Source organism: Alexandromys fortis, unplaced genomic scaffold, assembly GCF_014885135.2.
Source record: "Alexandromys fortis isolate MF-2015 unplaced genomic scaffold, M_Fortis_MF-2015_v1.1 scaffold_152, whole genome shotgun sequence".
Lineage (NCBI taxonomy): Eukaryota > Metazoa > Chordata > Mammalia > Rodentia > Cricetidae > Alexandromys > Alexandromys fortis.
Genome location: NW_026068045.1, coordinates 2,685,078 through 2,712,273, shown reverse-complemented (window position 1 = coordinate 2,712,273; position 27,196 = coordinate 2,685,078). Strand labels below are relative to the sequence as shown.

At 50.3% G+C, this 27,196-nt stretch overlaps 1 protein-coding gene across 2 annotated transcripts in view; it reads right to left on the bottom strand.

Annotated features, from left to right (window-relative positions):
• The window catches only part of Kcnn3 (potassium calcium-activated channel subfamily N member 3), a 147,041-nt gene that overhangs the window by 59,688 nt on the left and 60,157 nt on the right, over positions 1 to 27,196 (bottom strand). The gene's annotated exons all lie outside the window — the stretch shown is intronic.

The following is a 27,196-nucleotide window of genomic DNA, read 5'->3' as shown; positions in this document are numbered from 1 at the left end:
TGCCTGTCTGTCTGTCTGAGACAAGGTCTCACCCTGTAGCCAACTAGCCTTAAACTCATGGAAATCCTCTTGCCTCAACTTTTCTAGTGCTGGGATTACAAGAATAAGCCAGCATGACAAGCTAGATATTGAGATTTATAATCAAAAAGAATATATTTGGTCTTTACCTTGGCTGAGGCATGCAGTTATTAAAACCTCAGGAGAGGACACGGTTTGGCAGAGTATGCACAGGACGCTGGATTTGATCCCCAGCAACACACACACACTACCCATGCACGCACACACATATGTACACACCACACACAAACACACCATACATACACATCCAATACCACACACACACACACACAATGAGCTTCAAAAATGACTAGGAGGATGTTTTGTTTTGTTTTGAGACAGGGTTTTACTATGTAGCTCTGGCAGTCCTGAGTTTTGTTATGTGGAGTAGGCTGGCCTTGAACTCACAGAGATCTACTTGTTTCTGCCTCCTGAATGCTGGGATTAAAAGTGATCATACCTGGCTACTATTACTTAGTGCTGGGGTTTAAGACCAGGTCTTCACACAAGCCAGGCAAGTTTTTGCCACTGAGCCACACCGCCAGCACAGTCAAAATCTCCTAAATGCCCATGTTGTGACTGAATGCCCGGACCATGACTGCTTGGGAAGTGCTGGTCATCCACGGGGTAGGAACTAGGAAGAAAATGGCTATCAGTCTCACCCTCCCCAGGTGGCATTAGTGGCAAAACATTTCATCAAATGTGCCACATAGTGAGCCTCTGCAGAACCCAAGGACAAGGTCTGGAGACTTCTGGATAGCTGAGCATATGGAGGTACCTGCAGGGCAGCACACCCACAGAAACCCCAGGAGCTCTGTGCCCTTCCCACACTCCTGCCTGGGAGTCCATTCCAGCTTGCTGCTAACAGGATTCTCTGAAACATCCTGAAGAACTGTGCAAATGTCTCCCTGGCTCCAGCAGATGACTCAAATCCAAGGCCCAGGTCACAGTGGACCTGACTCACAGCTGGCCAGTCAGACAGCCCAATATGGGCTTTAGGAGTGGAGCCAGAGCTGAGGGACCAGGTCAGTAGTCAATTGATGTAGGATTCCCCTCTGCATGCTGTGAATGTGTTTTATTACCATTGGTTAATAAAGAATCTGCTTTGGGCCTATGGCAGTGCAGAATTGAGCAAGGTGGGAATTTCAAGCAGAGATAGAGGAGAAAAGAAGGCAGAGTCAGAGAGATGCCATGTAGCTGCCTAAGGAGGCAGATGCCCCAAAACTTTACTGGTAAACCATGAGCTCGTGATAAAATATAAAAAAATAGAAATGGGTTAATTTAAGATGTAAGAGTTAGTTAATAAGAAGCGTAAGCTAATAGGCCAAGCAGTGTTTTAATTAATATAGTTTCTGTGTGATTATTTCGGTTCTGGGCAGTCAGGAAACGAACGAGTGGCTTCCATCTACTGCCAGCGGCATCTAATGCTAACTTCGAGTGGAGTGTTAGAGCTGGGTTAACTGCTGAGCGTCCCTCTGGGGTTCATGTCTGGTGTGGGGACAAAACTCCCGCCAATCCCAAGAGCAGAGCACTAAGGCCTTGGGTCAGTCTCTTTCTGCTATACACTGCCACACTCCCTCTAGCGTGAAGGATCCAGCCTCCATGTGTCAGTTTGTGCTAAGAAGGATTAAAAGTGCTTCTGTGTTTAAAAGGGTAACAAAGCCAGAAACCCCAGAAACCCCACATCTCTGAGCTTCAGCGAGGGTTGTGTGATGGAGAAGGAGTGTTTCCTGTGTTACTGAGCTCACCAGTGACCGGGTTTCTGATTCCAACTTGGAAGAGGCAGCAAGTGTCTGCCGACCACAGAGCACTCGAGCAATGCATGGAGCATCCATTGCCTGGCTCCTGAGCCTAGGACTAAGCAGTTTGGTAACCTTGGGTGAGTTCCTGAACCCCAATTCCCCTTCGTTCTCTTGTCCAGGAATGTGACATCCACTGCAAGCAAGTCAGAGGAGGCTACAGCGGGCACATCGCATGTGTCATGCGCAGTAGTATGTACAGTGTGCAACACACCCTGCCTAACCCCTACCACTCTATTAGCTACCATGAGCAAAGCGGTGACTATTAGCGATTGTTAATATGAGCTATGACTGTTACTTTTAGCCTTACAAAGGGTAGCATCTTGGTCTTCCCATAAAGTGAGGACTGGGCTCGGCTCTGTCTCCATTCCTTTCCAGTTCCAGCCTTCTTCAAATATTTAAACCCTGGGGCCCGGTCATGAGAACCCACTGCAGCAGGCATTTCTTAGATACCTGCTACCTACCTTGCCCACACTCCATTGAGATTATGTGGGGAAGGCCCAGCCTTTGTCCCCAAGGAAGCCCCACTGTGGGGTCCCATTATGTTTGATGACTGCTCAGACAGTTGTACTTCTGTCTTTCAGCAAGCTCAACCATCTCTGAGCAGAGGAGCCTTGAAGGTCCCAAGCAACTGGGGCCTGCCTACGGCTGAGGCTATAGCCAGGACATTGGAGGTGCCCATCACACCCCCTGTACATCCCTGGATGCCACCTGCTGCCACACACCCCCATGTATTCTGCTCAGAAGCCTGGGAAGCTGTTCCCTTCCAGCACGACTTCTGCTGGCCTTTAATGAAGAGCTAGGGCGAAGGTCCCGCACTCTGGTGCACAGGGCACTCTGGGGCAGAGAGCCTCGGGGGGCAGGTATCCCCACCTGTACATCCTGAAAGAGAATGACCTGAGTCCTGTCTTGGATGACCAGTTCTGAAAAGGCAGCAAACAGTCAGGCTGGGAGCAAAAGAGGCTGAAGCTGTGGCAGGAACTGGGGAAAGATGAGTTTAACCAAAATCCAGCATCCACAAAGGAGAAAAGATGGCTGGCCAAAGGGTAGAAGGACTAAGCTCCCTTCCCTGCCCATTCTCGCCTGCAACAGACTGCCTCTACCTCCCACAAGGTCTGGGCCCCACCCCTAGGCCTTCGCCCTTCTCCACTCCTTCCCATGAGTTGTTTCATCCCAAGAGGAAGAGAAGACTCAGCTGCCCGGGCCTGAGGTCTCCAAGAATAAGGCTGCGAGTCAGATAGTCTCTGGTACCCCAGCTACAGATAGAAGGCAAACAGGTGAGTCACATGCTGTAGACAGTGGGGTGAAGAGGGGGTGTTTCTTGCTCTTAGTGTCTGCCTGTGACATTTATGAGCTACAGTAGCAAGTTCTGGACATGCTAGCAGGCCACTGAGAGGCAAGAGAGGTGGCTGCGGAGGGGGCCTCAGCTTCCCCCTTCCTGTACTGTGACCATACAGGGTCATAATGCATGTGTGGCTGTCCATTGGGAGGGGGTGGAGCAAAGCAGCCAAGCAAGGCCACCATGAGCATGCATGGCTGAGAGGCCTCCCATAGAGTCATCTGGGAACAGGGAAAGATTCCAGCCCAGCACCAGGGGAGCCTCCCTGTCTCTCGCTCTCAATGCAGTGCAGCCTGGGTTTTCCCAGACCTAGATCCATCAATTAGACCGACAGATCTGTGGCCATTCCAAGGCATCCTAACTGTGGTCCGACAGCCCGAGTCATGGCAACATGACTATCTGGCCAAACTCTTTTAATACAAAATTAAAGCCTTCCATCCAGTAATAAAGAAGCACATTCGGTTGCTATAGTAACTGGGTTCACTCAGTAGGAACTGAAGCAATGAGTAACAGATTCCTTTGATTGCTTGGTGGGCACTGAGCTGGTGCATCATCTAAACTGAAGGATGGGGTCTCCATGATCTCCACAGCTCAACAGGAGAGAGCTGGACCGGGGCAGTGCCCCACCAGCTCTCAGATGTCCCATTGTACTTCAGTTTCCTGATGCCAGGAAAATGGCAATACTGGGTAGTCAAAGCCAGAGGCTGGTGCGCTGGATGGAAGCTTCCCACGACCAGGTATTAGACTTTCAGTCGGTTTGACTGTCTCTGTTACGGGACAATTCACCTGTTCCTCCGCACTCTGCTGACTGTTCTCTAAGTAGGTGGATCACAGAGCTGGCTGCTGGGGCATTCTCAAGCACTGTGCACTTGGGGGAGGGTGTTTGGAGTAGAGGAACAAGAACCTGTTTCAGGCTACAGACTGAGAGCACCTGCTAGACAGGCACCATGGCAAGGTTTGGTGGCTCTGCAGAGCCCGGCACCTCCCAGCACATCATGGCTCTCCCACCCAGGACAGCCTATGCCTTGTGCTTTCTGCCCCCGGAATCACAGCTCTGTAGTGTGACCTCACTTCCTGCAGATGCACCCTGCAGCTTCTCAGCCTCCTGCTCATTCCCTGCCAATCACAAGTTTCAGCTATTCCTTGGTCTTTGCTGCATTTCTGTCTGCTTTGTCACTTAGCCCAGTGGCTGTCAATGTAGCTGCACACCAGAGCCACTTGGAGGCCTGGTAAAATTCCCTTTGCCTTTCACAACAGGAGCACAGCAGAAGAGGCAGGGGGTGGGGTGAGAAGGACAAAGGAAAGATAGGCATTTCCCTGCCAAGGTCCATCCTTAGACCAAGACAGGCTCTATGTGCTGAGGTCTTTGTGGGGTGGAGTGGGATTGTTCTTACTTTAGTTTCTCATATCAGGTCTGTTATGTAGGCCAGGCTACCCTTGAACTTACTATATTTCCACCTCAACCTCCTGGGTGCTGGGATTGTTCTCCGCAGGTGATACTTAAGTACACCGAGGGCTGGGACCCAGTGATTACAACTGGAACTCCCCTGACCCCTACTCTTGCCAATGCCTAACCTTGATCTTAGCATGTAGTAGATGTTTATTAACGCTGCCACTTATGTGACTTTGGGCAGCTAATCGTCCCTCTCTTGGGCTGTTTCCTCCTCTGAGGATGAAGAATTTCATGACGGTCCCCAGTGTGCATTGTTTCAGGTTTCTGTCTGTGGCGGTTTGAAAGAAAATGGCCCCCAAAGGAAGTGGCACTATTAGGAGGTGTGGTCTTGCTGGAGGAAGTTTGTCACTGTGGAGGCAGGCTTTGAGGTCTCATATATATGCTCAACCCATACCCACTGAGACTGACCACTTCCTGTTGCCTGCAAGATGTAGGACTCTCAGCTACTTCCCCAGCACCCTGTTTGCCTGCATAGCACCATGTCCCGCCACTATAATGAACGGAACCTCTGAAACTGTAAGTCGACATCTCCATTAAAGGTTTTCCTTTATATGAGTTAACATGCCATGTTGTCTCTTGACAGCAATGGAAGCCCTAAATAAGACACTGTCACTGTGATAAACCACCAGGACCAGAAACAACCTGGGGAGAAAGGGCTACAGGTTACAGTTCGTCATCCGAGGGAGCCACGGAGGACTGCTGCTCACCGGCTTGCTTCCCATGGCTCACTCATCCTTATACAAGTCAGGACCACCCACCCAGTGTTTGGTTGGAAGCATCACTTCAGTGGAATATTTGGCTGGGAGCTTCATCCCAGCTCCTGGCATAAGCTCCCTCCCCTAGGAGTTCCTCAGTCCAAACTCCACTTCCAAGAAAGCCTGCCAAATGGTAACCCCTCCCCAGGGAAGGTCGGGACCACTCCCACAGGCTATTTAAACTGCCCCCACCGGTTGAAATAGGTGCGGCGGGGCTGTGTCCCCAGCACCCCAGCCACCTGCTAGCTTATGCCCGAAATAACAACACACAAACTGTATTCATTTAAAGACTGCTTGCCCATTATATTCAGCCTCTTCTCGGCTAACTCTCGCACCTGGACTAGCCCATTTCTAATAATGTGTGTAAGCACCCCAAGGTGTGTTTACCAGGAAGATTCTAGCCTACGTCCATCCTGGGTCGGAGCTGCCTTGGAGAGCGGAGCCTGGCGTCTCTGCTCCAGAGAGCAGAGCTGTCGGGTCTGACCTCACTTCCTCTTCCTCCCAGAATTCTATTCTGTTTACTCCTCCCACCTATGCTTTAACCTATCAGGGCCAGCCAAGCAGTTTCTTTATTGCTCAACCAATGAAATCAACAGATTGATATGACACTCCCACATCACCCACCAGAGAATGAACTCGTGGTATCCGGGGTTTCACGTGGTCTCCCCTTCCCTCTCTTCCCCTCTCCACGCTTTCCCGGGGCCACCCAGGAGCACTCCATTAAACACGGGCATCTTTAATTTGGTCTGATTCGGTCTGATTGGGATTACCTGCGCTGGTGGAGAAGCTTATCCTTAAGAAGATACTTAACATTTGGAAGTCCCATCAGGAGGGGGGCTGTTTTTCCCATGGGCCCATGGCCACGTGTTGGAGAACGCCCTTCTCACGTGTGCTCCCACCAGGCTAAGCTAGGCTTCATCTCCATGAGTACCCCTTTTCAGTACATGCCACTAGGGCTCAGGGCCCGTTTGCATTTATTTTTGTCGATTTTGGGGCTTTCCCATGGGAGTCCTTATGGTGCTGGATGCCTGATTCAAGAGGTGAGCCTGGCCTCACTGAGGTGGGACTGAGGGGACAGAGATGTCTGCCACTCATTTCTCATGCCCCTCCCCTGTTTGTGACTCAGCTGAAATTCCCTTTTCCCAGATGACTCTAACTTGTGTCAGACTGGGGGAAACCAACCAGCATATGCATCCTGCTCTGAGGATCCCGAACTCTGAGGCACTTTCCTGCCAGCGCCTCCTACCTGGCATGTATGTGTTCTTGGTGTTGTGAGCTCCTCAGGGCAAGGCCCATGCTGGTTTACTTACTTCCAGTGCTAGGGAGGGTGCCAGAACATTGTGGCATTAAGTCGATTTTTGGCTAATAAGGAGTAGGAGCCAATGACTGCTTTATGAAGAATCCAGAATGGAGACTCCTGCAGGAAATTCACTCCCAGTCCCATGACTAACCAAGGCCTGATGATATAGTTCATGCCCCATCCCCCAGATGAATCTGACAAACTGCCTGTGGTGGCTGGAAAGAAAGTGACCCCATAGGCTCAGGGGGTGACACTATCGGGGGAGGTGTGACCCCCATAGGCTCAGGGGGTGGCACTGTCGGGAGGTGTGACCCCCATAGGCTCAGGGGGTAGCACTATCGGGGGAGGTGTGACCCCCATAAACTCAGGGGTGGCACTATCAGGGGAGGTGTGACCCCCATAGGCTCAGGGGGTAGCACTATCAGGGGAGGTGTGACCCCCATAAACTCAGGGGTGGCACTATCGGGGGAGGTGTGACCCCCATAGGCTCAGGGAGTGGCACTATCGGGAGGTGTGGCCTTGTTGGAGGAAATGAGTCTCAGTCTCTTCTTGGATCCAGATGTAGAATGCTCAGCTACCTCTCCAGCACCATCTGCCTGTGTGCTGCCCTGCTTCCCACCATGACAACAATGGACCAAACCTCTGAACTGCAAGCCAGTATCAATTAAATGTTTTCCTATATAAGATTTGCCATGGTCATGGTGTCTCTTCACAGCAATAGAAACCCTAACTAAGACACTCCTCAGGTGATCTCCGATGTCAGAAAGTTCTAGAGCTAACCTGGAACCAGCATCTCTCATTAATTTTTTAAATGATATCTCTTATTATGTTTATTACATTATTTGTTATTTATGGGCATGCTCATGAGGATTTCTGGAACTGGTCCTCCCGTTCCACCATGTGGCACTGAATGCAGGTCGTCAGACTTGGTGGCAGCACCTGTCCCTGCTGAACCTCTGGCTGGCCCTAGACTCAGGATCTTGAGTGGTTCTGGATCAGAGGAATCAGGGGAAATGGCCAATGGTCTCCCCGAGAACTTGATCTCAAAGAGCTAGCCCTACAGCCTCTGGTGGGTTTTGGAAAGGCCCTGGGGTGATGTTGATGGGATGAATCATGAGGCAGGGCCACAGATAGCCCCAGAAGGGAGAGGTGTTGCCCGACTCAGCCTGTGATTGCCCCTGCCCACTGCTTCCTGCAGGAAAAGAAATCCCATCTCTAAATTGCTGAATCTTGCTGCTTCTCATTGAAAAGCAGACGCTCCTCTAGAAGGGAGGTCCAGCCTGCAGAGGGAACATGAGCACCATGGCCTTCCTCTGATGGAGAGAGGCTGTTCCAGGCCAGGTCCTTCTACTACTTCTCTAACTCTGAAAGCAGAGTGAGCGTAACCCTAGGAGCTTCTGGAGGGACACAGCAGAGCGATTCCTCGTGTGCAGTGATTAGGGAAAAGCCTGAGCAGTTTGCTTCAACTCAACTCAATTCAGTGAAACAACCAGCTAGAATCACCTGGGTTAAGACAGAAACATGAGTCAAACGCGTGCCCCAGAAACCAGTTTGCAGTCTCAAGTGGCTCTAGCATCAGAGAGGCAGGTGAGGACCCTCACAGGAGAGCCTCTCTGGCAAGATGAGACTTCAGCACCACTTGGAGACAAGTATCGCATGTCTTACAGAAAATATCCACAGAACCACTTGCTTCTGTGGGTGTGGCATTGTCTCTCCATCCCACAAAAGGCATAGTCTATGTCTCAGCTTCTAGAGTGTGAACTTGACCGTGTGCCTTTCTTTGGGCAACAGGACATTATAAGATGCAGTGCATCCGAGGTTTAAAGGTGGGTTCTGTGGGGCTTGCTGTAGACATATGGCCTTGTTGGCTCCTGTCACTCAGCTGTGCCAGGCACCACAGTGAGGTTTCCTAGACCAGCTGCATGGCAGCAGCTCTGTAGAGCCCCCACACGGAGGCTGAGCCAGCCCCGGTTACAGGCGCTGTCTTAGGCTACTGTCTCTCAGAAGCTCAATACCACAACATCCACCACGACTGACATGTACTTGGGTAGATGCTGGGAGAGCCAGTGAATGGCCTTCCATGCCTGACACTTTGCTTTTCAGTTCTCTTACCACACGTCCTAGAAAGAACCACATACCTGTTCACACCCTCCCACCCCTGTAGTTATAGGGCTGGCCAGTGCAGGGAAGGGCAGGTCATGGCCAAGAGCCTCTCCATTTCCCACCATCCTCTGCGTGATTCATTTCAGATACCAAGAAATAAGTCAAAGTATCAAAAAGTTATTGTCAAAACTGTTTATTTTTCGAAGTGTTTCCTGGAAGTGTTTGAGGAAGCTCACTGGAAAATTAGATCAAATAACACAGGCAAAATAGAATTTATGGAGCGTGGGAACAGCGGAGCTCTTTAGCAGACCCATAGAGTTAGGAGATTAGCGGGCAAGGGCAAAGAGGTCAGTTCCAACCCTGAGTGGCCACTGATGGTACCAAAGGATCTTAGAGATCTCAGCATGTGCCAGAGACCCTTGAGTTTTGGCCATGGTACCTGTTCTTCACAGGCCTGAGCATAGAGAAGTCTTCGGCCCCTCCAGCTCACTGAGGCGGGCTTTCTTCCCCTCGGACTGTCTCACAGAGAAGCTGTGCCGTTACTAGCTCTTGACAGCCAGCTCCGAAGGGCCATCTGGTCACCTCAGAACAGGACAGTTCAACCAGACAGTGTGGTGCCTCCCGCAGGGCAGCTGCAGGGGGCAGAGTGGCTGCCTGGGCAGGAAAGCAAGGGCAGGCTTTAACTGTTCTCTTGGTTTCTGAGTGAGTTTGTCTCATTGGATCACTGCTCCCTCCTCCATTCTAGTCTGAAAGTCTTGAGGCCTTTCTGTTCTCTATCTGAGCAGAACCATCTCACAAAACGTCCTCAGCCATCAAGGAGACCCTGTGTAGACAACTGCTGCCAGCCTGACTATGCTTACTCAACGCTAATGTTCTAATTCCAAGTGTGAAAATGGGGTGTGGGGGAAACCGCTTGTGTTCTCCGCTGTTCCCTGTGCGAGAAAAACTTCAAAGAAATTTTCCATCACTAAAAAAAATGCAGAAGGGGCTGAAGAGATGGCTCAGTGGTTAAGAGCACTGGCTGCTCTTCCAGAGGATCCAGGTTCAATTCCCAGCCCTCATATGGCAGCTCACAACTGACTGTAACTCCAGTTCCAGGGGACACAACACCCTCACAGATATACATGCAGACAAAACACCAGTGCACATAAAATCAAAAATAAACAATTTTTAATGCAGAAGAAAACATCTTAAAATTTTAAAAAAAACCTTTTTTTTTTCTTTTTGGTTTTTCAAGTCAGGGTTTCTCTGTGTAACCCTAGCTGTCTTGGAGCTCGCTCTGCAAATCAGGCTGACCTCGAACTCACAGAGATCCACCTGCCTCTGCCTGCCAAGTTCTGGGATTAAAGGCATGCACTACCATTGCCCAGCCCCAAATTTTCTTAAAATGTGTTATTTTGTATATCTTGTAGATAAATAGACTTAAACTCCCTAGAACATATATTAGGTATGTACACCATTACTATGGGGTTACCATGGAGACAACATCAAAAAGTACTGTGATCCCTAATTGGGTTTCCCTGAGGACAAGACTGACTGTCAGGGATGAGATGAACTCCAGGTCTACAGCAACAGTGAACATAAAATTTCCAATAAGCAAGTGCTACATGGAACTAGATGAAGAAAGGGAAGAAAAAGAAATTGAAATTGAAAAAGCAATAATTATCAAGGGCTGGAAAGACGGCTCAGTGGTTAAGAGCACTGGCTGATCTTCTAGAGGAGTTAGGTTCAATTCTCAGCACCCATGTGGCATATCACACCTGCCTATAACTCCAGTTCCAGAGGATCTGACATCCTCACAAAGATATACATGCAGGCAAATAATGCACATAAAATAAAAATAAATCATTAAAATTTTGCCAGGCAGTAGTAGCACACACCTTTAATTCCAGAACTTGGGAGGCAGAGGCAGGTAGATCTCTGAGTTTGAGGCCAGACTAGTCTATAAAGTGAGTTCCAGGACAGCCAGGGCACACAAAGAAATCCTGTCTCAGAAAACCAATAAGTATTTAAGTGAGTAGAAAGTAATATATAAATAAGTAAACAAATAAATAAGCAATTAAAAAAACTGCCTTGTAGAGGCTCTCATTGTAACGGCAGCAAGACTAGGGTATGGGGAGTGATATTCTCCTGCTCTGTGTCCTGCATCCTCCTTCCTTCCTTCCTTCCTTCCTTCCTTCCTTCCTTCCTTCCTTCCTGCCTGCCTGCCTGCCTTTCTTTCTTTTTCTTTTGTTTTGTTTTTTTGAGACATGGTTTCTCTGTAGCTTTGGAGCCTGTCCCAGAACCAGCTCTTATAAACCAGGCTGGTCTGGAACTCACAGAGATTCACCTGCCTCTACCTCCCGAGTGCTGGAATCAAAGGCGTGCGCCACCACTGCCCAGTTGCTCTGCATCCTTCTAAGAAGAGATCCTCCCTACCTGAAACAAACTTCTCACAGCTGGTGGCATGGGCCATGTGTAATGTCCTACAGTGGCTTCTGCCCCAGCCAGACTAAGGTTCTCGGAGAGGCCCTGGCAGACATAACCATTAGTCTATTGTCATAGACAGGAGCAGTTTTGCCCATCCCAGTCCTTGGAGAATGACAGCCAAGCAATGACAGTTGAGAAAGAGCATGTTTCTCTCTCAGCAAGAATCCTTCTCTCCCTGAGCAGGACCTGGGGACAGAGCACTCTCCCACCAGCAAGTCTCTCTCCATCCCTGGCCTCAGGCTCTTCGTCTGGATCATGAGAGTTGGATTCAGTTTGCAGCCTTAAGTCCAATAAGACAAAGGAAATCAGCTGTCCAGGCTAAGGGTGGGGGACATCATTCAGTGCCAACTCCCTCCTTCTCCACCTATGGCCTCTGTGTCCCACCAGCCTAGCAAGAAAAGTGCTGATCTCCTCCACTTGTGACAGGCGGGTGTGCTCCTAGAAATGAGAGCTTTGGGGCCTCCTTCCTTCTAAAGCGAGGCTGGAGAGATGGCTCCGGACTAACAGCACTGGCTGCTCTTCCAGGAGACTTGGATTGGATTCCCAGCACCCACAGGGTGGCCCACAACCTCTGTAGCTCCAGTTCCAGGGGATCAGCTGCCCTCTTCTGGCTTTCGTGGGCACTACACTCACTTGGTGCGCAGGTGTGCGGCAGGGAAACTCAACTAGATTGAAAAGTTTAAAGTTAAATTGCAAGATTCTAGATGCACAGGCATAGAGCTTCACTCTGAAGTGCTCTTTAGCCATCCATGCCCCTGTCATGCTGAGTTCTGCCTCTGGACTCTCACACTAAGCTCTGGAACACCAAAAACCAGTAGATAAGAAGCCTGGGCCATAGAGCGTGTGTTGCAGGGGAACAAATAGTTAGCAAATGAACCATATAATGTCATAAGCCATGCCTGCTGGTGTGAACGTAAGACGGGAGAGAAATAAGAGACGTCTGAACACAAACAGTGTGATCCTGCAGGCATCCGGGACAGTGCTGCCTGAGGAGAGGACGGAAGGGAATGGAGGCCACCCAGCACCCACTGGGGGTGAACTCTGGAGAAACAGGGTTTCCAAGAAGCCTCCTTCCCCAGGGTTTCTGGAGACAGGTTTGGAGTTTGTCTAGTTCTCTCTGATGCAGTGAGACCACAGTGATCTCACTGGCCACTGGTTACAGTTGCCACACCCTAGTCTTAGCAAGGGCCCCATTCCACCCACCTTTCAGCTGCCAAAGTGAATGTCCCCAAACAGAACCAAGCCACATAACTTCCCTGCCTGGAACCTGCCAGTTGTTCCCTGGGGTGTTCTGGGTCAAGTTCAACTTCTTAGTTCACTTGGTAAAAAGAGCTCTTCCCCATCTGAGCTCAGATGACCCCGTCCTCAGAACCACCCTCTGTCCCCACTACCACCTGCCACCGCACACCCAGAGCCTCCTGCCCACCAAGGCACTAGACCGCAAGCCGTGCCCACTGGGCCACTCCCTTGCTGCCTACCCAACAGACTGCCCTTCTTTCAGCTCCACTCATCTCGGGGACTTCCCAGTCCCTCTGATCCCCAAACAGAAGCTGGGGAGGGATGGCCAGAAGTTAACAGTGCCAGTCCCGACTTCAGGGAGGCGGGAAAAGAGTGCAATGTCTCTAGGTGCCAGGCCCTACGCTGTGTGCTTTACAAACTATCCCATTCAGTCCTGAGCAAGGTTCTGAAAGTATTATTATTCCCATTACACAGACAGGGAAGTTGATGCTTGGGAAAATGTGGGGACTCAGTAACCGTCAAACCATTAAGGAAGGGCAAGCTTTGACTCCTTCAAGTATACTCTCTTGTATATCCATGTTTTGACCACTGGGTCCCAGCAAGGCTATGCTGGGGGGTTGGTGACCTGATAGTGTTTCATTTTGGGTCAAGCTGGAGTGTGTTGCCGGTCCCTTCTGCTGTGAAAGAACACCTGTGATGTCTGGGGTAAGCAGAATGGTTTCCAAACAGGAAGTGTCTAAGTTTCCATTTTGGCTTGACGCAGGAAAGGGTTTTAGGAAGGTTGGGGTGAGGGCCCAGCCACCAGGCCAGTAATCCAACCTCTTTACCATTTGGAGAGTCTTCAAACCTGGCCAAGTCAAGAGGTTTGGAATCCTTGAGCAGCCTTGGGGGCTGAGATCAGGGCCTAGTGGGAGTCCTGGGAGACCGACGGGGCCTTCAACTCACTGTCAAGGACCAGCTTGTGAAGGTCTCAGCTCGCAATGCCAGCACCAGGTAGCTAGTCCAGAGCCAGCCTGAGCTACAGAGAAAACCTTGTCTCAGAAAAAAACAAGAATAAACCAGGTGTAGGAGCACACACCTGTGGTTTCAGCCCTTGGGAGCACACACCTGTGATTTCAGCCCTTGGGAGCACACACCTGTGATTTCAGCCCTTGGGAGCACACACCTGTGATTTCAGCCCTTGGGAGCACACACCTGTGGTTTCAGCCCTTGGGAGCACACACCTGTGGTTTCAGCCCTTGGGAGCACACACCTGTGGTTTCAGCCCTTGGGAGCACACACCTGTGATTTCAGCCCTTGGGAGCATACACCTGTGATTTCAGCCCTCAGGAGTGGACACAGGCTCAACGGGAGCTCAAGGTCACCCTCAGCTACGTCAGGAATCCAAGGCCCGCTTAAACTATGGGAACCCCTGGCAAAAACAAATAAACAAAGGCAGGAGGCAGTGCAGGGCCAGCTCGAGCCACACGAGATGCTGTCAATCAATCATCAATCTATGGCAGGAGGCAGTGAGGCAGCTCAGTGGGCAAGAAGCCTGCCTGATGGCTGACCTAAATTCAGTCCCAGAACCCACATGGCTGAAGAAGAGCACCAATGTCTGAAATCTGTTCTGCTATTTCCGCAGTCACTATGGTATGTGATGCCCATACGGACACACAAATGAGTAATAAATAGATTTGTATGTAATTTTTAATTAAAAATAAAATAAAAGGACTTTCTGAAGCGTCAGCCCTCGGGGGCATCTGCTGGTCCCTCAGGGAGCAGGTGACCGCCTGATTACTCCATTCACACCGTATTAGAAACTTTATCTCTGTCTAAGGAACACGTAGTAACTGTACGTTAGTGGGACACACTATGACACTTGAACATATGTGCTGATCAAATAAAGGGACTTAGCTTTTCATCTCTACCATTTCTCTTTTTAAAGATTTGTTTATTTTACATACATGGGTATTTTGTCCACATGTATGCACACAGAAGAGGGTGTCAAATCCCTTGGGACTACAGTCAGAGGTGGTTGTGAGCTGCCATGTGGGTGCTGGGATTTGAACTCAGGACCTCTGGGAGAGTAACCAGTTCTCTTAATGCTGAGTCAAATCTCCAGCTCCCCTACTGTTTCTCAGTGCATGACATTCCCATGTCTAGAGCTTCTGAGAACACACAGTTGGTGATGGACTACCATCACTGCTGGGCTGTAGGTCACCCGAGTCCTCTCTTCCTGCCCTACAGTGTTTGGGCGTGTTCACTCATGCATTCCTCACAAGGGCAACACAAAAGGAGCATCTCCAGCTCACATGGTAGCGCCCCGAGTCCACGCCCTTACCTAATAAAGGCCTCCTTCTGGAGCTTGCTCCTGAGCGGCTCCTGCCCGGACCATCTCGCCAAAGGTGCCTGCCCCGGCTTGTCAGCCCCCTTACTGACAACGGGCCCTTGGGGACTGGTTTCCATATGGCCACAGTGCCAAGCACAAGCTCAGGGAACGTGGGATGGCCCAGATGGATCCGGAGACAGTGAAGTTCCAAACTATGTCAGGTGATTGAAAGGAAAAGGGTGCCTCACTGATAACCACCTCTCCAATTCTCCAAGGCAAGAGAATAAAGAAATACACAAAATGAAGAAATCAAATGCCATTCCTTAAAGAGCTGCTTGCTCACCATTTTCTAAGCCCCAGAAAAGAACCCAAATACACAGCCATAGGGAACCGGTGACATCACAATGCTCACACCGTGGGACGTCATGCAGCTGTTTAAAATGAAGCGGGTCTATATGTATTGACTTAGGAAAGGTTTGCAATGCTAAGCAAACAGAGGAAAGAAAACGGCGGTGCAGTGGGCATAGTGTGAGTATCCAGTTTCCAAAATCAGCAGCACACAGAAAGTGTCCCTCGGTGTGTACACCAGGTGTCCTGTCTTGTGTGAGTATGCACACACACAGAAAGTGTCCCTTGGTGTGTACACTAGGTGTCCTGTCTTGTGTTAGTATGCACAGATGTGCACACAGGTGTGCAAACCACCTCTGGCTACTCTCACAGAGTTGACACCTCACATTATAGAGAGGTAAGAGCAGGAATCAAGGGAACTATTGATTTTTCCCCCTTTAATAATGAGAACACCTCTGCACTAAAACAAACCAATATTTCTTTTGTAATTTTAAAAAGTTAATAAAAAATGTTTTTTAGCAAAAGTCTCCTGGGGAAGGCCACTCACGGAGCCTACTGGAGATATTTTAAGTTTGGCCACTCTTAGAGGGAAATTGACCCTTTCCTTGCTCCCCTGCCTGATATTTTCTCAGTGCGTCCAGCTGACCCCTTCCTGCTGGCCAGCGCCACTCCCAGGGTCAGCTTCACACCCTCTCCCAGCCAAGCCACCAATGCATAAGAAATAAACCCTGATGCTTCTTCCCAGGCCTGCCCCCACAAGCCCTGACAACCTCCCAAGACTGCAGCATGTCCAGCCTGCCCAGTTCCATGGAGGCTGGCTTGCTAGGAGGGGCCTCTTCTCACCCCTGAGGTCATCAGCCACTGTCCTCTGCCCCTTCCCTCCTAGAGAAGGTCTAGAGAAAGTCAGAGTCAACAGTCACCCAGGTGACAGTGCCCCTTGGCCAGCTCCAGTGCCAGGCTCTATGGAGTTAGAGAGGAAACCCTGCTGAGCTCGGAGCTCAGCGCTGTGTCCCAGAGATGCAGGGACACACCTGAGGTGAGGCTCAGGCTGAGCAGATGGCTGCCCCCCCCCCCCCCGGCGATAGGCAGAGGGGAGTACTACTTGTCACCCAGGGCCTGGCCTCTGCGCTGATGACTGTGACTGCCCCGGACCCATACACCAGGAAGGACTTCCACTCTGCAACCCATATGAGCTTTCTGCCCAGCCTCTCCACACAGGTCTGGAAACCCATGGGCCACCCCACTTCATCAGCCTACCTTCCGATATCCAGTATCCCAGAATTCCCTATTCAAAGGGCCAAGCCTGCTTCCAGGGCCACATGATACCTTCTCCTTGCTGCTCTCCTCAGAGAGGAGCTGGATGGAACTCAGATGTGATGATCAAAGCATTCCACAGACATTCTAGGTGCGGCCAGGAGACTGGCCCAAGCCCTGAAGATGTCAGGGATGAATCTGCCACAACTGTTTCTGACCATCTTGGAGACTAACTAAAGCACAGTAGAAACCACAGCCATATTTTCTAGATCCTTCCAAGGTCAAGGTACATGGAGGTGATGCCCCCTCTTGGCCTGTCCTACCCTCTGCAGCAGCCCAGGGCTCACAGACCTGCTCTGAGAACTCGGGTCTTTGGGGGAACACCAGAACCAGGGGGCCAGTGCCAGATATTTGACGTGCTTCCCAGGACTCGCTAAGCTCACTGCACTGGTACATAAGCAAACTGGTCAGCATTGAAATACAGCTCTAGAGATGTGCTTGCCCTGACTCTTACTCTGAGGAAGCACATGGCAGGACAGGGAATGGAGGCTTCTATAAGTCGCCATCCTCCCCAGCCTGCTCCAGTTCACGGGTGACCACACTCAAGTCACCAACTCAGTCCTTGGTGATCATCCCACCATGGGTTCCAGGCGTTCGTGGCTGACAAATATTAACTCCAAACCCTCAACAAACCTCTGAGGGAGCCCTGGTATTTAAAGATGAGGAAGCCGAGGCGCCAAGAGATGAAAGCACACAGCTGCTCGGTTACTTAGCCTGGACTGACCCTGCTCTGTCCCCTTCAGCCTGTCTGTCTGTTTCCTGTGGCTGCTGTGAGGACTCACCACGGCAGCAGTGACAACGCAAACGTGTTGTCTCACAGTCTGGGGGCCCAGATGATGACTCAGCCCGGCTGGACTAAGTGGAGCTTGTGAGCAGGGCGGCTCCTGCCAGAGCTGAGGGGATGCATTTCCCGGCCTGGTTTCTGGAAGGTACCCACTCTCCTTCCCTCCCAGTCTTCCCCCCAGCACTTGGAACTCTGGCTTCACCACCACATCTTCCTCTGTGGCCAAGCTTCTTTGCTCACAAGAACCTTTGTGGTCATAAGAGCCCTCAGATAGCTCAGGGCTGGCTCTCAACTCTGAGTCCTTGATTTAACCACACTTAATCCAAGGATTAAGAGCTGTGGGGGAAGGGATTGCTTAACCCACCAACAATGCCCTTTTATCATTACACCCCCACTCCCTCACGAATGGACGTCTTCTGACTATATACTTCACAGTTGACAGGATGCTTGTCTAGCACTGACAAGGGCCTGGCTTTAATTCCAGCACAGCATAAACCTGGCACCACTGTATGCCTAGAACCCTAGATGGTAAGGAGTCCAAGCTCCTCCCAGGCTACATACAGGGTTTGAGAACAGCCTGGGATACAAGAGACCTTGTCTCCAAAAAAAAAAAAAACAATGGTAAAAATGATAAATTTTATATTTGGTGTATTTAACTATAATTCCTGCTCTACACTGCGAGTTTTTGCAGGGCAACATCATGGTCGGTCCATTCTGCCCATTTCCAACTGGTACACAGTGTTTATCCTTGACCACTGAGTGGGTCAGTGCCCGGTTCTAACACCTCCCCTGACTGTGAGCATGTGGATTAGAAACCTTATGGACTGGTGCTTGAGCACCCATCCCAAGTGTGGTTACAGCCATGGCAACAGCACTGAGCAGGGAATGTAGGGAGGGGCACACAGGAGGAGGGCAGACTGCGCTGTGGTAAAGAACAAGGAATGTGGGGAGGGGCACACAGGAGGAGGGCAGACTGCGCTGTGGTAAAGAACAAGGAATGTGGGGAGGGGCACACAGGAGGAGGGCAGACTGTGCTGTGGTAAGGAACAGCGAGATGAAGGGGCTCTCACCCATTTTTTTTTTTTTCAAGAAACTCTCAAGAGGAGCAAGGGCCCCGCTGTGCACTTTCCAGACAACCTAAAGCTCTGCCCAGGACTTCATACTATGTTCTCCTGGTGCCAAGCGAACGGGGGTATAGTTTTCTGGAGCATTCTTGAAACCTCTCAACTGTTTGTCTGAATTTGGAAGGGAAGACACACCTCCCCCAGGAGCTCTCACTCTTTGAATGGTTCCAACCCTCATCTTCTCCTATCGTTCCAAATGAAAAAGAACCCTTCTAGCTAGTCAAGGAGACCTTGGAAGTGGAAAAAAATAAAGCAAAGTCAACGCGACAGGGTGAGACTGGCTTCATGGTCAAGGGACTGCCGTTGAGGGTTCAGAATTGACTGTTGAGAGAAGCATTTGCCATTGCAGTGAAAATGGGTGAGCGGTTCTCTGTGGAATCCTGAGGGGGGGATGAAGGGCAGAGACGTGGCTGGTGGGCATCCCTGTGTGAGATCACCCAGGTGACTTGTTCCCTCTGTCCTCTCTCTGCCAGGCTCTCACAGCCATGATAAACCCTCTCCCTTTTCCCTGGGGCCACACGAAATAGCTTTCCAACCATCAGCACAGGAGTTTGCCTGTTAGTGGACCCCAGTCTAGGAGTGCAGGGTACCAAAAGGAACCAGAACAGAACGGTCCACAGGAAGCTGGGGGCTCCCCCTGCCCCTCCCCCTGGAGGATGGAGGGTTTCGAAGGATTTCAGCAACCAGCACATCATCATAACCCCAGGACGGCAATGACAATGTGATGAGCTAATTTAGGTGGCATCTAGGGGACATAGTTCTCTGTAAGAGGAAAGGGAATTTGCATGTTTTTCCTTGTAACCATCCTGTATTCCAGCTTAACTGTCCCAGAGAGACTCTAACCACAGCGAAAAGGACTTGGCTAGAAAGACTACCAACCCCCAGGGAAGGAGGGGAGAGAAAGAGAAAGCAAGGGGTGTTCCTCCCTCTGAAGGGTTTTCTTATCAATGCCAGGGACCTGTGGTAAAGCCCACCACAAAGGCAGGGGCATGATTAGGATGGATCCCAAAGCCCTTTCCAGGCTCTTTGTAAGACTGCCTCCTCTCACCTGGGATGTTCTGTCTCTGAAATGTAGACAAAATGGAACAAAAGGCTCTCTGCATCCTTGCTGTCCTTCATCCAAGTGGCAGGCAACTGTCTGCTTCTGTCTCCTGGGTCCCAGCCAGACACAGGGCACTCTCCGCTGTGTGAGCATCAGCTGCACCAAGAACCCCCAAACAATTGCACTCAAAAACATTCTCACTACCAACACCATAGCTAGATCTTCCCACTCCAAATGGATATGGACAGTTCAATCCAGGAAGAAAGGGCTATTTAAAACTGTAATAAATCATGTGCCAAGTGAGGTGTCAGACATGCAAACCAGGAATGCTAAGTCAGAGCCTTCATCAGCAGGAAAGTGAGCAGTGGTGGCCTCCTTCCTCCTGCCCAGAGAGAAGGCCAGACAGGAAACACAGCTTGTCTTTTGGGCAGGCAGGTACCCAAATGCCTGTAAGAGGCAGACACAAAACACTCCCCCAGCTGTCCTTGCTGCACCTTACAGCAACAGAAGAGATGGAAAAGAACCCAAGGGGCACAGGAAGAAAGCCACCAATAGCAAGTAGAAGACTCCAGTGTAGCCCAAGGACAAAGCCACCAGGCTAGAAGACAGACAGACAGACCCCAGCTGAAAGTAATAAGCCACTAGATGATCACCATGAGTGAGTGTGGTTAAAGGAAAACTTCAAATTATCGATGAATCATTAATAATTTTAATAATGGAAAATATTAAATCCTGCTACTTAAAATGTTGGGAGGTACTGCCCAACTGTTGTGGTTGGGGCAAACACACAACACAAAATGGTTCCAATAAAATAGTTCCAAGAATGGCCAAGGCAGATAAGGTAGTTGATGAAGGGAAGAAATGTCAAAGTCCTGCAGGCTAGTCATGACCCGGACAGTGCTTTGGGACAATGGTCTTTTTTCCTGTCACTTGTATTATTTTTAATAAAATGCTGACTGGCCAATAGTCAGGCAGGAAGTATAGGCGGGGCAACAGCGACCAGGCAGAAAGTAGAGGCGTGGCGATGAGAATTATGGGAAGAGGGAAGTTTCAGGCTGCAGTCGTGAGCCAGACACAGAGGAAGCAAGATGTGACTGCCTCGCAGTAAAAGGTACCAAGCTGTGTGGCTAACACAGACAAGAATTATGGGCTAGTTTTAAGATGTAAGAGTTAGTTATTGAGAAGCCTGAGATAGTAGGCACCTCTGTGTATTTAATTGGGACTAAATGGCTGTGGGACCTGATGGGACAGAAAACCCATCAGGCAACAGGACAAAGCCTCTAGTGCATTGTTTGCAGACACTCAAGATGGCCGAGCAGCCGCCACCCATCACACCGGATATTCCTCCATAGTTTCTTCAGTCCTCAGGTGTGTCAGCATGCCCAGGAGCTGGAGATGGGAGACCAGTGGCTGCCCAGGGTGTTCCCTGTCCTGGGATGAAGGAGTGCCTTCTTTTCACTCCAACTCCCCACCACCACCAGGCTTTCCATGGGAGCTCTCCAGCACATTCGTCTCCTCCCTGACACCCACATTTGTGGATACTGTTCCTCCCTTCCCTCTGCCACACTCCAGCGGGCACTCAGTCCTAGGCTTCCAAACACTGACCGCTTTGTTCCTGGCCTGTTGCGAGATGCCTTGCTATCCGCGGCAGTGACCCTCTGGGGTGAGACAGTGTTTGGACTGTGGAGGACAGGTGACTTATATGCTCCTTTCTGACTTTAACATCACTTTTCTCATCTTCTGAGTAGCTACTGAGGCCTTGGGATCACGAGTTGCGGTCAGTGATCAAGCAGAGTCTCAGAGGCAGAGTATGCCTCCAGCTGGGCCCAGAGTATGCACTGAGGTAGCCCAGGAGCTCACCAAGGAAGAACGGTGGGATAGACAAGCCATGTCTGCGTGAGTGCATAAGAACCCTATGACAAATTGCTATGAAGATGTAGGGGAGCTCGTTTTCATTGGCCTTGGAGAGTAAGTTCTCACCTACTCAGAGCACAGGGGCTCTGTGTAATAAAGGAGGCCACGTCTTCACGCTGGTATATGCCACTAGCTGTCACACAACTGGATGGGTCCCTAAGAAGCCTACACTTGAGCCACGGAAGCATGCAGGCATCACGTCGGACCTTTCACGTTTCCACAGAACGCTCTCTGAGAGCCCCAGAAGATGGGACACACACCCTCCCCGGGCACTCAGGAGGCGGAGCCAAGTGAACCCTTGTGAGTTTGAGATCAATCTGCCCTATGTAGTCAGGTAGGACAGGGCTTCATAGCGAGACAAATATTGCTATCTTGCCCAGGGGAACAGATGGACCACAATGCTGAAGTCCTAAAGTCTCAGACTTTGTGTTTTTTATGACATTCACATTTTTATCACACAAGCAAAATGAAACAAACTAAAAAAACAAACAAACAGAAACCCTGGAATTCTGGGAGTATGTTGCCTTTTGTGACATGGGGAGTTGTATCCCTTCTCTGGCTGGATATTGTGGAAAGAGTCTAGTTACCCATTTAGACAAGTGCTTGGTGGACATGAGGGAACCTGAGGTCATTCAGCAAGGCCACCTCTGCACATGTCCTTTTTGTAAGGGAACCTGAGGTCATTCAGCAAAGCCACCTCTAGGTGGTTCAAGTCCCTGCAGAGGGAAAGAAACTTCTTTAAGCGTGTGGCTCTGCTCCTAGATCCGATGAGCGGCTAGCTGGCTAACAGTGTGCAGATGCTGTGGGGAATCCATTCACTTACCAGGCACTCACTGAACCCCCACTCTTCCGGATGCAATATGAGATTGGGGTGCAGAGGCATGGGTCAGGACTGCCCTTGGAAGACTCAGTGAAGGAAAAAGATGTCTGTGCACTGCAGACAAGGGCACAGGAGATGCCCATGTCACAAGGCAGGCAGGAGGTGGGAATACCTGGGATACTTCACAGCAACAGGGTGGCACTTGGAAGCAGGAAGACCTGGTATGTGCCAAGGGTCAGAAATGTAGTGCTGAGGCTATGTAGACCCCACAGTGCTGCCAAGTGTCCAAAGAGAAGGTGGCATGAATATGGCTTCAGCACCGGGCAGGGTCAGCGCCGAGAGATGCTATGCTACGGATTCTGAAACTAAGTGTAAGGATGAGGAGTAAGTAGCTACAAGAAGCTTGCAGGCCAGATCAAGGTCAAGGTCAATGTGTGCATCTGTTTGAGGGCTCGCCAGCTGTGAGGACAGGGAAAGGACACAGAGGCCACCGCTGTCCTGGCACCCTGAGACCGAGGGAGGGTGATGAGCGGGATGGAGAGTGACAGTGATTAGTCCGAATGTGCTTGCCTAGTTGTACAAGGCCCAGTCTAATCCCCAGCACTGCCAAAAATAAATTAAATTCATATAAAGTAAAGTAAACCTAATAAGGGTTCCCTGCGTTCTTTGAGAAATACCTTAGCACAATGAGCAACAGTCAAGAAGGTATTCAAAGAGCCTTAGTAGCTCCTTCCCGGCCTCAACTCCACATCTGCTCTGTGTCCTCCCCTGGTCTCCGCGGCTCTTCAGCATCACTGTGGGCCTGGGATTACAGTCCTTGGAGGACATCTCCTGTCCCCAGTAGAAACAGGCTGAGGGGTGGGTGACATTCCACGTGTCTGTGTCGTCAGCCACTGACACCATGTGCACACAAACACGGGGATGCACTTGCGCCCATCCACACATGTCTAGAATTTTCATCTGGCTAAAACCTTGAGGAACACAGGCTGCAGAGGCTCACTGAAAAGGTGACGGGTCTGTGGCTGGGGAGACAAGTCATAGCTGAAGAGCTGACTCCATCAGTTAAAGCAGCCGGAGTTTCGTTTGCACGCCCCTGCGACTGTGGGCATGGCAGCCCTGCAGGCCACAGGAAGAGCAAACCCCCCCCCCTAAGGTGTGCAAAGTGCTCTAATGGCACTTGTCAGTCACAGGCAGGAAATGAGGCAGCACTGGAGGACAGGATGTGTCTTTTCCATTGCACGCCTTGCTCTGGTGATGAATGAAACGAGCCTGTGGATTCAAAACAACCATGAAACCGAAAATGAGAAAAACATTTGGGAGGGGGCACTCCAGTGTGCCAGCCTGGCGGGCCTGAGGAGATGGGTGTGCTCTACCCAGCTTCTAACCTAGAAGTTCGGGTTAGATAGATTGTGGCTGAAATAAGCTGGCCCTGGGACACTGTCACCTCGTTCTTAATGAGGCCACTTCCAGAAGACGGGAGATGCTCCCCCGGGTTATCCAGCTTACAATTTCCTACAAGAGGGGCCATGGGAGCAGTGGAGCCGGATTCAGACCTCACCTCTCCTGCTCACATTAACAGTTACCTTGTAGCCATGAAGAACAGAATACAATCATCCTAACTGGAAACAGCCAAGGAAGGTAGGAAAGGGCCTGGATTTAGGAGTCTGACAAAGTAGTGTTCAAATCGTAGTTCATCTGTTGGCCAGCTGTGTGACCGAGGGGGTTAATAAGTCTCCCTAAGCCTCACTTTCCTGGGGAGATAATACCTTAGTACTCAGGAAAAGGAAATAATACTAACAGAAATAAACCTTGTGATACCCAAATTACATCGCGAAGACAAACACCTGTCACTCTTGATACCTCAGCCCTGGTCAGTCTCTCCTTCATTGTTCTGTTCTTCACTGTCCTTTACAGAATTTACATAAACTCTTCCTTTGAGACAGGGTCTGAGGTAGCCCAGAATGGCCTTGAACTCACTTGTGTATCGAAAGGTAACCTTGAACTCCTGACTCTGCCTCTACCTCCTAAGTACTAAAGACTACAAGCATGCCTCACCGAGCCGGGGTACTCTGGCCGCTTTGACTCTCCCCTCATTATGACCTGCCCTTTCCTCCCATGGAGTGGAGGTTCCACGACGGTGGGATTAGCTCTGCCCTGCTTGTCCTTGCTCTCCAGTGCCTGGCTTTGACTAGTGAGTGTGGAGCAAGTGCTCGAGGCTCAGCTGGAGTGCAGAAGGCTGACAGGGCAGGGCTTCAGGCCAGGTTGGGCTGGAGTAAGTCTCCCAGTGCTCTGCCGTTCAGAGGACAGTCCAGAGATGACTGCTGAGACCTCGGGTTCTGTCCCTGGTTCTCACACAAAGCTGACTGAATAGAACCCTAGGCAAGGCCAAAGCCAGGTCCCTTCAGCTTCTTAAGTACCACACAAATTCACCTAGAGAGCTGGACGCAGTTCCTGACAGGAGCTGGGTTGATATGTACCCTCCCTGCTGAGCTTCAGGAACCTCCTAGAAGCCTACCCACACGCTTGACAGTTTGCAGGATGCCAGAGTCCAGGACTCATGTAAGACTCTCTGCTTTTACCTCTCGGCACTCTGCCCTGCTGGGAAGGTGTCCCCAAAGGCTCATGTATCAGAAGAGTGATTCCTGGGCTGAGGAAGCATGTGGTTCAGCTGCTAAAGTACACGTCTAATGTGCACAAAGTCCCCATCACTGCATAGAACCAGGGTGAGGTGATGCGCTGTTACAATCCCAGCACTTGGGAGGTGGAAACAGAAGGACAGGGATTATCTTCAACCGTGGCACACAGAAAGGAAGGGAGGAAGGAAGGAAGGAAGGAAGGAAGGAAGGAAGGAAGGAAGGAAGAAAGGAAGGAATGATGGAGGAAGGTCATTGGCTAATAAAGAAATTGCCTTGGCCCATTTGATAGGCCAGCCTTTAGGTGGGTGGAGTAAATAGAACAGAATGCTGGGAGGAAGAGGAAGTGAGCTCATACGTTAGCTCTGCTCTCTGGGGCAGACGCGATGAAGCTCCGACCCAGGATGGATGTAGGCTAGAATCTTCCCGGTAAGCGCACCTCGGTGCTACACAGATTATTAGAAATAGGTTAAGAGGCTGAAACTAATGGGCTAGGCAGTGTTTAAATGAATACAGTTTGTGTGTTGTTATTTCGGGGCATAAGCTAGCCAAGTGGCTGGGAGCAGGGCAGCAGGAACGCAGCTCGTAGCTCCTTCAACAAAGGAAGGATTTAAAAAAAAAAAACAATTCCTTAATTTGTGTTAATGGTATCTAGAAGCTTTAGGGGATGAGGTCATGAGAGTGAGACCCCAGGTGACATTATTAGTTTCATAAAAAGAAGAAGAAAAACCAGGCTATCATACTTTAAGCAAAGCACCTTCCCAGTTATAGAGCATATGCCAGCATTATGCTCTTATACTTTGTAGTCTAAATAAATGTGAGCTAAATAAACTTCTTCTCTTTATAACTTACTCCATCTATGGTATTCAGTTATAGCAACAAAACTGGACCAAGGCAGGCTTCTGAGCCTGTCATTGCTGTCTTCATACTGCTTCTGATGGCTTTGTTGGTCTGACTCTTAGAGAATAAATCACAAAAGCCTCTCACCCTGAAGCAAAGGAAGACTTTGTTGTGCCCTGATCCCCTGCCTCAGCTCTTGGTGGATCACAGTCCCAGCCTTAAACCACGAGGACCACCTGTTCCTGGAGAAGCCGTAAGTTTTTCCTTCATCCATCTATTCAAGCACAGGGTGAGCTCACTGATTTCCCTTGGCCTAGGTTCTCTGTGCTGATGTTGCTCGGCTCAGTCAGCACTGATGCCAAGTGATGCCAGTCCCTCTGGGCCGAAGAGCACCGTCACATGCTGGGTTAGCGTGCAGCAATGCAGGGCAGCCACTTAGCCTTGCTCTGACCTTCTCTAGCAAAGGACTCAAAATCGTTCAAGGGATTGTTCTGACCCAAATTCTCACCAAAGAAATGGGTGCTCAAGGCCTAGTGTTTTCCTGTCCCAGTACAAACCTCCAGAGCTGGCCTGGTTGTCACCTGGTAGGATGGAGGATCCTAGGGTCAACAAGCATCACTCGACCAATGCAGACCAACACAGCCACCTCCTACCTGGGCACCAGTTCCCAGCAGAAGCCTAAGACAGGCCTCCAAGGCCCACTAAGCACACCCTGCCTGGATTCCCAGTAACACTAGGAAATATTTGCTCCAAACAATTCACTGGGACTCCACGCTGAGCCGTCCTGAGCTGCAGCTGACCCAAGCACCAGCCTTGTTTTTCCCAGGGAGAAAAGGAGAAAGAGAGAGACCCCTCCATGCTGTGTGTTATTAGGCAGAGACTTTGGCCTCTTTCCTGGCTGCCCCTGACTAGTGGACCATTTCTCCTACCAAACAGAAGCAGGGCTCTTTCCATTCAGAAATGAAGTGACAGCTCAGGTCCCAAGATACCCTAAAGTCACTTTTTATTCTTTTCTATCCTAGTCATTAGGGAAAAATCTCTCTCTCCTCCTGCTAAACCCATTCACTAGAGAGAAATAGATCAATGAGAAAGCCACAAACCGAGAGCCTGTGCAGAGGCTCTGAAGAGCACATTCATTCTTTCCCCAGCCCACACCAGGACAGAGGATGCTCCTCCCACACCCTGGAAGAAAAGCTAGCCAAGAAACGTTCTTTACCCAGATAGCTCTCTCTCATCTATTATACAGTGCAAAAGCCCTCTCCGAGAGCGACACACCTTACACTTCAAACACGCACAGCTCTTCCACTGGTTTTTAAGCACACTTGCCTGCTAAGGTGACAGCAAATGCCCAGGAGGAGGCAAAGGGAAGATGGCAGAGGCACAGCTATTCCCGCAGCTGGCAGCACCAGCCAACAGCAGCGGGACCTGGACCTGGGAAGGGCTTCTGAAAACAGCTTGAGGCTCTGACAACCCAAAAGGATATGGGGTCCAAGTAGCATGTCCTGGCTAGGTGAATGAGATGAAACAGGAGCCGCCATCTGGCACCCACGCC